The following is a 9809-nucleotide window of genomic DNA, read 5'->3' on the forward strand; positions in this document are numbered from 1 at the left end:
AGTCTTTAAAGATTGTTTTCTGCAAGTACAGCTTTCCATTTAGTCTCTGGGCTAACGGACTCGCCCATGGGATCACAATTGAGTGGGGTTTGATCCAGGTCATGTGGTGACAGCAGACCATAGTTGGCAGGCCTATTCCCAGGGTCTCTAGGGGTACAGGTGCTATCTTGTGCCCGAGGGGATTGTTGTGTCTCTAGGAGTTTGATCTGTGGGGCAGGTGCTGAGATAATGGTGCCCCTGATGTTCACTGACTATGGACCCATTACCAAGTGTGCTGATGGATCTGGCCTCCTCTAGGTCTCTGGAATAGCTCATTGGATGGGACCCTGGGCTGGCTATACTGCCAGTGATCATGACTGAGTTGGGCTGCAACTGAGACACAGGGAGATCATGTGGCCGGCTGTGAGCTGCGGTTTGCTGCCATTGCCCAGCGTCCAGAGAATATCCTGCCACTTACCACTAGCCAGAGGAAAGATCAAAACTCAAAATTCAAGGTGTGTTTTGTACTGAATGTGTACAACTGTTGTAGCATCATAAAGTTGAAAAATCATAAGTCATCATAAATCAGAAACCGTCAATGATGATAAACTTGGCATAGAGGAAGCAGATAAATGAAGAATAGTGATGGGGTGGAAGCTGCTCAAGTTAATAGCTTCCAAAGAAATTCTAATATTTGGTATAGAAATAGAATTATTTGCATTGAGATCAGAAGTTTTCTGAGCTGCTCAGAGCCCTGACACTCAGAGAGGTGTCCCATATACATTCCCAGCCAGTTTGCAAAAATGTCATCTTCATGACCCAGCACAGTGCATGCATCATCACAATTCAGATTCTGGCACAGAGTAAGAAGTATGTTCTTTTGAGTCATAGCATTTTTCCTCATTAGATACCATCTACACAGCATTAGCACCTTTTGAACATTTGTAATTGTTATAAGTAAAAGAAATCACAGAGGGGAACGTAGCTCAGTGGTAGAGTGCTTGCCTAGCACGTGCCAGGCCCTAGGTTCAATCCCAGCACTGAAAAAAAAAGTTGGCAAAGAAGGCAAACATGACAGAGGGAGGACTCAGACTCAGTGCTTGCTTTGGTTAGAAGGAAGACTTGAGAAAGGGCAGAGTCTTATCTTCTGCACTAAACAAAACAAAACAAACCTGATGGAGAGTGTTTTCTGACCATTAAGGTTTGTAAAACCTTATTTTTATCGTTTTTAGATATTGCTGGACCTTTATTTGATTTATTTATTTGTATGTGGTGCTGAGAATCGAACCCAATGCCTCATACATACTAGGCAAGAGCTCTACCACTGAGCTACAGCCTCAGCCCCTACAAATCTTTTAATAAAAAAAAGAAAGTAAATCAAAAGCCTTGGAGTGCTCATCATAAACTACTTTTTCAGATACAGAAACTAACTTTTATAGAGCACAGCTTATCTCTCAGGGGTTTTGCTTTGTATTTTACACATTTAAAAATTTTTAAAATCCCTAAGAGAAGGTTGGTTATACAGTCCACCTCATAGACATGGACACTAAGGCTCAGAAAGGTTGAGTGGCATGCCGACATTCACACAGTGGAGGTGTAGCCTAGGCTTCAAGTCCAAGGCAATATGTGTCCCTGCAGAGCCTCCCAGGCTGTCAAAGGTGGTCTGTGGCCTGGATTTTGAAGCTGCTTTCATAGAACATGCTTACTTAAAAATACCAGGAGCCAAATCTCTTTACACATAGTGTCAGAGTAACAGTCACAGGTGGTCTTGGCAGGATGTAAGTCACCATCAGCACCCTTGGAGTCTGGACACACTCTGCAGATTCCTGTGACGGCAACACCAGCTAACACAAGAGTAGTAAACTAGTGCAGTGTAGAACAGCTTGCAACACACTTTCACACCTTCTCTCTGTATGCCTATACCTAGGCTCATCACAGGTTCCAAGTTCAGTGCCAACTCTCAGATTGTAATTCTTACTGAAGAGAACTCTGAGGATTATTCCAGAGTCAGTAAGAATCGGGGCTATGGTTGATTAGTCATGTCTGCCATGACAAGGGAGCTGGGACTAATGGTACATCTGTCAAATGCCTGCTATTGCTGTCCTCCTTACTAATGAATAAAGGCTTTGTCTATGGTCACGTAAGCAAAACTCAGGTTTCCTTCAACCTGTTGTCATTGCCATTAAACCACATTGCACAGGGACACAGGTGAGTGCTCTGAAGTTTAGTATTCAAAGACACTGGAATTGACTATGAAGTTTTGAGCTCAGTAAAGTTTAATCTGGCACAAAATTAAATATTTTCTACAGTAAAATGTCAATAAAATTCAGGAACAGTCATTAGGAAAGGCCTCAGGTGTCGGAGTACAGCACGGACAGGAGAGACCAGCTGGCCATCTTCAGCGGCCTGCGGTCGCCTGGCTCACTCATCTCTGGGCCCTCTAAGGAGCTCAACACACCATTGTAAAGGCCAACAACCGTTTGGACAGTGCCAGTGGGGTGTGGACACGACCTGATAAATCGCCTCTGGGCTTCAGGCTGACGCAGCATGGTCGCGGCCAGTCCTTTAGTGAATTTAGAATCTCCAGCCCATGGCAGAAGCCCGGTCAGCTTCTCAAAGAACTTTCTCCTGAGCAGCTCTCGGCTCTTCACCGGGGATGCCACTGGGCACCCAGCCCACAGCACCTGCTGCCACCTCTGAGGAACGTGGGCAGCAGGGCCGGGAGGGCAGGAGGGGTACCCGGGAGAAGGTTTCTCCGTCTGGAGCACCTTCCAAGCACGCTTCAGGGTTGCCAGGGAGCCCCCTTGGCCTGCGTCACATCAGCATCCTCTGCCCTGCTTGGCCACCGCAGGGAGGGGAGAAGTATGAGCTCTTGAGCTGGCCCAGTTCCTGAACACCGCATCCCACCAGTGGCAGGACTTCCCTGGTCCCTTTCTTAACAGTGCTGTGCACAGGAAGACGTGCAAGGGTCAGGTCCCAGCCTGTAAAGGAGGACTCTCGTCCACCAAAGAAGAGCGCAGGCATGTGGCTCAGTGGTGGCGAGATTGGCCAGCATGTGCCAGGCCCTGAGTTCCATCCCGTGTGGTGGGGACAAACCAGGGCAGAAACAGGGAGAAGAAAAAGAAAAGGGAGAGCAAACTGTCTTTCAGGGCCCAGAGACCACCATTGCCACAAATGCTCAGTCTTTGAGGGCACCGTTTGGAGGGGAACCCTGGTTTTCCTCACGGTGGAGACTGCTGCAGTCTGGCTGGGCACAAATCACGAGCCACTCAAGCAGGAACAAACTTTATTTCTAGAACGCCACCCACGCGGCCCTTCCAGGAATATCACACACCCACCGGAACTCCCTCCACCGGAACTTCACCAACCAAGGTGAACTCCCCAGGAATCCCCGCCAGAACTCCAAAGTAGCAGGCGCCCCAGGCGGACAGCAGGGGTCTATATACAATTGAATACACAGCTTAACTTAACCATCAATCTCAATTGCTCACCTCTCAACCACTCCTTCTGGCAAGATGCCATGCATCATCCCGACTTGGCTGTGGCCCTCAGCAGGAGACAAGATAGACAGGCTCTCTCGTGTGCTGGCGCCACAAGCCAGACTGTTGGCCCGTGGACACTTCCTCTGTGGCGCTCTCCCGGCACCTCTGCACCGGCCCCTGCTGCATCGCATAGTACAGTCCATGGCCACGGCCACAGCCTGCTCGACCTGCAGCCGCTCACCATGGGCCTCTGCTCTCTGCTCTGTACGTGAGTCTGTTTCCCAGGCACTGAAATTGGCTGAGTGCTGGGCAGGGCCACTTCTCCCGGCCTCCTCCCGGCCCTGCAGTGGCTCTTCCTGGGGCAGTTCTTGACCCTGAGGGCTCGTCAGCCACCTGGGGCCCATGGGATCGTGTCCTTCTGTGGTGCCTGTAGGGCAGGCTCTGTGCCCCACGGGCAGGAGCAGGCTGCGAACCTGTGATCCGGGAGTGTCCTTGGGCTGGAGTGTCCTGGAAGTCCTCGATACTGTGTGTGACGGTGAGGAAGGAAGGAGATCAAGGAGGAATGGGGACTGCTTAAAAAGAACCCTGGAAGGACGTCACTTGTTCCTTCACTCTTCCTGTGCGTGAGGGGCGAACCAGCCCACAGAGCTGGACATTAACTGCCCCGCCCCTGCCAACCCCCAGCCCACAGGCGCTGGACACTACTAACTGCCCCACCCCCACCCACAGGCGCTGAACACTAACTGCCCCACCCCCACCCACAGGAGCTGGACACTAACTGCCCCCCACCCCCACCCCCACCCACAGGAGCTGGATACTAACTGCCCCCCCTGCCCCCACCCACCCACAGGAGCTGAACACTAACTGCTCCCCCACCCGCCCCCACCCACCCACAGGAGCTGGACACTAACTGCCCCCCACCCCCACCCCCACCCACAGGAGCTGGATACTAACTGCTCCCCCACCCGCCCCCACCCACCCACAGGAGCTGGATACTAACTGACCCCCCTGCCCCCACCCCCACCCCCAGGCGCTGAACACTAACTGCCCCCCCACCCGCCCCCACCCACCCCACAGGCGCTGAACACTAACTGCTCCCCACCCCCACCCCACCGGACTCGGCCCTGGGATAAGGGAGCCAGCGAGGTGGGAGACAGCCAGCCGCACCCCTCAGAGGCCCTACGGAGTGGCCAGGTCACATAGCTGGAATGCCTGCCAGCCCTCCCCCATTGCCAGGGAGACCCTGGGCAGAGAAGAAGGAGGGTCTCCTGGTGTGTCCAGCGGTTTACAGAGGCTTTCCTCTCGGCCTGTGTGCAGCCCTTCCCCAGCTGCAAACACCACCCACACTGGAGCCCGAGGAGGTCAGGGGAGCAGCTGACCCCTGGGCCCCTGGGCTGAGGAGGAGGAGCTGGCTCTGCCTCAGGGCTGCCAGGCAGAGCTGCCACAAGGAAATTATGAGGTGAATTAAACTTTAATTTGATTTTTATTTGGCTTCAGCCACCAGTAAATGCACAGCAATTTCCCGAGCCCAGCCACTGGTTGGAGGAATGTGTGGAGAACATCTGTTTGTTAATAGCACAACATAAAAGCCAGGCTACGTGGGCAGAGGGGCTGGCTTCCCGGGCCACCCGCTCTCTCCTGTCCTCTGTGCCTGCAGCAGCCCGGCAGCAGGAGCCACCGCACTGACTTGTAATCAGCTTAACTGCCCGTTGGCTGGCCTGAGGCCTCTGGCTCCCTGCTGACTGGTGTCTGCAGCAAGGAAGACCAGCAGGGTGGGCGGGGCAGGACAGACGAGGGAGGAGGGTGAGGCACCCCTGCTCCTTGCTGGCCCGCTCTGCAGTGTGCACTGGGACCCGGTGCCAAGCCAGGGCAGCGCAAAGAGACGGGGAGGCACAGGGAAAACGTGGACCACGTCTGGTTTTGCACAGAATTCTTTCTGCAAGAACAGAAAAATAGAGAGATTTCTTGTTTCCCCCAAATCTCTCCTTTTGCCCATTCATCTTGCTGAGATGCTAGTCACAAATGACAGCAGATGTCATGAGTAAACTTGTATGAGATACCCAAAGTATGCAAATTCACACAGAGTAGATCAATAGTTGCCAGGCCCTAGGAGGAGAGAGAAATGGGCACGAATGCTCGTGGGTGTGAGGTTAGGGTTAGGGTTAGGGTGATAATGGACTGCAATCAGCTGGCGCTGACAGTGGAACAACCTTGGGCGTACATTCAAGAACCACAGAATTGCACCCTTAAGCAGGTGCATTTCATGCTACATGAGCTCTATCTCAGTAAAGCCCCAGGAAGGGCTGGCAAGTGGCTCCAGGTGGAGCTCTTGTCTAGCATGGGCAAGGTCCCCAGCTCAATCCCCAGGCTCCTCCTCTCCCAAGAAAAGCTGCAAAATAATTCTCGACCCTGATAACTGAATGTGACCCAAGGGTCTGAGGGTCTGTCCCACCTGTCGGTCATTTAATGCTTGACCCTTCATCTCCAGTTTAAGGGATTTGGAATGGCTCGCCGTCCTCCATGATGACAGGTAAATGTCCACCCTCTGCACCGGACGCACAGAGCAGCGCAAGCCGCTCATGCTGACCGGAGGTACACTCTCACGGGGCCTCTACGCCAGGCATCTCGGCAGGACGTTTCCCTGGAGGTCCAGGACGTACGGGTGCTGAGGCTTCGAGAGATGGGACCAGGGAAGGAAGTTATTAAAACTTTGCAGAAAAAATTCTTAGAAAAGAATCTGGGAAGATGACCCTAAAGAACAACAAAAGGCAAATGTGACCTGAGAACCCAGTGCCCAGGTCGAAGGTCAACAGGGAAGAGCACCCACTGTGAAAAATCAAAATTACCTTCTCTTAGAGAACGGCACAAATTCAAAATGTAAATAGATACATTTATTTCCATTCCTTTTGCCCAAGCATAGCCTGTTGGTTACCGTCGTTATTTTTAAAGGGACAACACACTATAACCCAATTGTAACCCACGGCTTTCAGTTCCTGTTGTACAAAGCGATTTTTCATGTCACCACACACACTTGATGAATATCTCATTAATCAGGCAACTTTTTGATCACTGTATTGATTGGTCAGGGGAGCAGATTCCAACTGGCAGTTTTAATCTGAATGCATAAAGAATGAATTCTCATTTATAGAGTAAATCCCTATTTTAAAAACCACTGTTCTAACCAGGGAACAGAAAATACAGCTAAAAGGTAATAGAGCAAAGGCAGAATGAGCACCCTCCCCACCAGCCTCGGCAATGATTTCGAGTGGGTTGTTTTAGCTCAAGGCTGAAACAATAGTCTTGGACAGAGTGCCAGAGAGTGGGAAGGTTTTATAAATTCCAAAAGCTGGCTTTGAACATCAAAAGTCAAAGCAGGAAGGAAGCCTGCGTGCGGTTCATCCATGAGGCCCAGAATAGGTAGGAATGCGTGACGAAGCCGGCAGCCTCCCAAGGCCTGGATTACTGAGATGAGGCGCTTACTGCAGACCGTGAACCCACTTCATCCTGCCACTGCTGTGGAGCAGGTGCTGGGCTGGCTGTTTTGTAGTGAGGCTTTGGAGATGGAGGAGGGAATGTTGACTGCTCTGCTGGTGCAAACCAGCACTCAGCTTGGTGCCCGTCAGCACTCTGAGTAGCACAGAGAGGACCGAGGGGGTAAGCCAGAGAGAAGGACACTGCTGAGCTCTCCTGGGGGCACTCTCAGAGTCCTGCCTGCCCCAGCCCTGTCCTCACAGGCCTGATCCAGCCTGGGGGTAGGAAGTGTGTGTGGACCCACCTGCAGGGTTTAAGAGGCAGGCCTCCTGCCTTGTTCCTGGGGAGCAGGTGGGGGCAGGCATGGTGAGGCCCCAACAGAAGTATCCTCCCCCCACCAATCTGGCTTGGTGCCAGAGCATGGTCACTGCAGCTGAATTAACTGAATCGAGGACCACCTCCCAGTGTCTAACAGCCTTCAGGGCCGGAGATTGAAGTGGAGGAGGGTGAGCCGGTTACCTGACCCAGGGGCCTTGGGTTGGGGTGGGAGGGGTGCAGTGGGGCACCTGGTGTTGGAGGCAGGGGCTGCCTCAGCCTCCTCAGAGCAGGAGGACAGAGGCCCACGCCCTGAGGGTTTGCAGATGAAGAGACAGCCCCAGGCAAAGGTCAGCCACCTCTCTCTCCCCCCTCCGCAGAGCCCTCCAGGACTCCTCTTACTCCCCGTTTTCTTTTTTCTTAGCGTGGCTGTGCTCTGCCGCTCCTCCCCAGGGGCAGAACTGGAACAGACGGGCTCTTCCCCACCCTCTTCAGGACCTGTGCCAACGGAGCTGGGTCTGCAGAAATTTGGAAGAGCTGGAGGGTCTCCATCAGTGACCAACGTGCCACCAGGTGACTCACGTGTACCACTTCCATCTCTTCCACTCAACACACTGGCCTGAATTAATCATAGTGTCTCTGTTCTCCCAGCTGGGGCCAGGAAGTGGTCCTCCTCCCAGTCCAGGGGTGGTCATCTGAAAATATGTGGTCAGCTCTGATAACCACCTGAGTGGAGGAGGAGTTCTTACCCACCACTGGAGCTAGGATTATTAGTAATAATAGGGCTGGACTGGGGCTCAGCGGAGAGCGCTCGCCTAGCGCTTGTGAAGCCGCGGGTTCGATCCTTAGCGCCACATAAAAACAAATGAATAGCGTAAAACTGTAGAAAAGAATGATGATTTAAAAATAAACAAGATCAGTCCAGCACACCTGTATAGAGCGTGGAAACTGTGACCTTGATTTTGACCTGCCTCTTGTAGAAGGCCGTCTGATCTTTGCCTGATTATTCACCCTCTTTGACTCTTGCAGTTTCCTTAGGGTTGAGGCAAATATTATATAAAGAGACACAACGAGTAGTTATTATTTTTAACATGTTATTTTTTGTTTTTTCTTTTCTTTGTAGTTTACAGTCCTAATTAAGTAAGAGCACTGGGTGGTTGGACTCCAGCTAAAGTATTTCTTTTAAAAATTCAGTCGGATACCAATATTCAGCCTGTCACATATTTCACAGTGGTGGCTTCGGGGGATTTTCTGAGTGTGGGTACCTTGCCTGCATCCTGAATGGCCAGGGCCATCAGGTAGAACCAGAGGTCCATTACCGCGGGTGGTCTGCCTCCATCTTGTGAGCTGTGTGGCGGGTTGTTGGAGTGATTGCCTCCCTGGCCTTGACCCACTACGTGAGATTGGGGAGAAGGGGAGAAGGGAGGCCTGAGGGGTGACCAGCCGAGCGCAGGTCACACACCACAGGCCAGCCTCTGGTGACAGGAGTGTGGGTCCCAGCGGACACTGCCAGGACCTCCACCTGTCAACAAAGGACCTCGGATCAGACCCAGGCAGTCCAGGCCCTGTCCTGTAGGCCGTGGGGGTCCCCAACGGAACCTGGAGACCAGTGCCGTCCACTGCTCCCTCGTGGGCTCTAAGCAGGGAGTGAAGGCTCGCTTTCCTCCCCGCACCCCCCAGCCGGCTGCTCTCCTTAGGCCACTTCCCTCTGCCCTGAGTCCTAGGCTCCTGCCAGAGCGGGATGGGGACCAGCCGGCCCTAAACTCAGAGGAGAACTGTCAGATACCTTCATCCTTTGTGCTCTGTCCTCAAGGAAGAGGTCCAGCTTGGGCAGCAATGCAAGGGACAACTTCTGGAAGGCCCTCCCCTGTCAGATTCTGTGTGTGTGTGTGTGTGTGTGTGGTGGGGGGGGCGAGCCTCTGTGTTCTCTTCAGTCCCTGAGGACCGGGTATCACAGTGCACACAGGATGCTAGACACGGACAAAGGTGCCCGTCAAGGTGGCAGGCTTGGCCTGAGGCGACGTGTTCGTGTGGAGCCGCCTCTGGTTCAGGAAATCCTCAACCCGATGGTGCTGTACGCTGAGCTCAGGCAGAGGAGGAGGAGGCTCCCCTCAATTAGTTCTGCATCAAGCCACCCATCCCCCACACACCCCCAGGAGTAAAGCAGAACAGAGGCACAGAGAGATTCTCTTCTGTGGACCAGTCCCCAGCTCACACTCTGCAGAGGAAATAAAAGATGTCCTTCAAGGAAGGACAACCTCAGAAACCACGTTCGTTCTCTTTTAAAATTAATTTTAAAATCCAGTGCAAGGGTGGAGAGGAATCCTTTAGCCTACCGTACAAAGCACCGGATCAAGTCAGCCATAAATAGCAGAGTCCGTCTCCTAACTTAGTTTGAAGGAAAGGTGAGACTGAGAGGGAGGCAGAGAGAGACGTGGAGTAAAAGGAAGATTTCACTGGAACAGGACGCGGATGTGGAAATAGATGAGAGGAGGCTGCAGAATGGGGACTGGGGCCTCCTGCAGGGCTCAGGTGTCCTCCCATCTCAATTTGCTTGTAACC

At 52.7% G+C, this 9809-nt stretch overlaps 1 long non-coding RNA gene across 1 annotated transcript in view; it reads right to left on the reverse strand.

Moving 5' to 3' along the window:
* The window catches only part of LOC308640606, a 663035-nt gene that overhangs the window by 394564 nt on the left and 258662 nt on the right, over window positions 1-9809 (reverse strand). The gene's annotated exons all lie outside the window — the stretch shown is intronic.

This window comes from Spermophilus citellus (assembly GCF_964194105.1).
Source record: "Spermophilus citellus genome assembly, contig: SCAFFOLD_55, whole genome shotgun sequence".
NCBI classification, from domain to species: domain Eukaryota; kingdom Metazoa; phylum Chordata; class Mammalia; order Rodentia; family Sciuridae; genus Spermophilus; species Spermophilus citellus.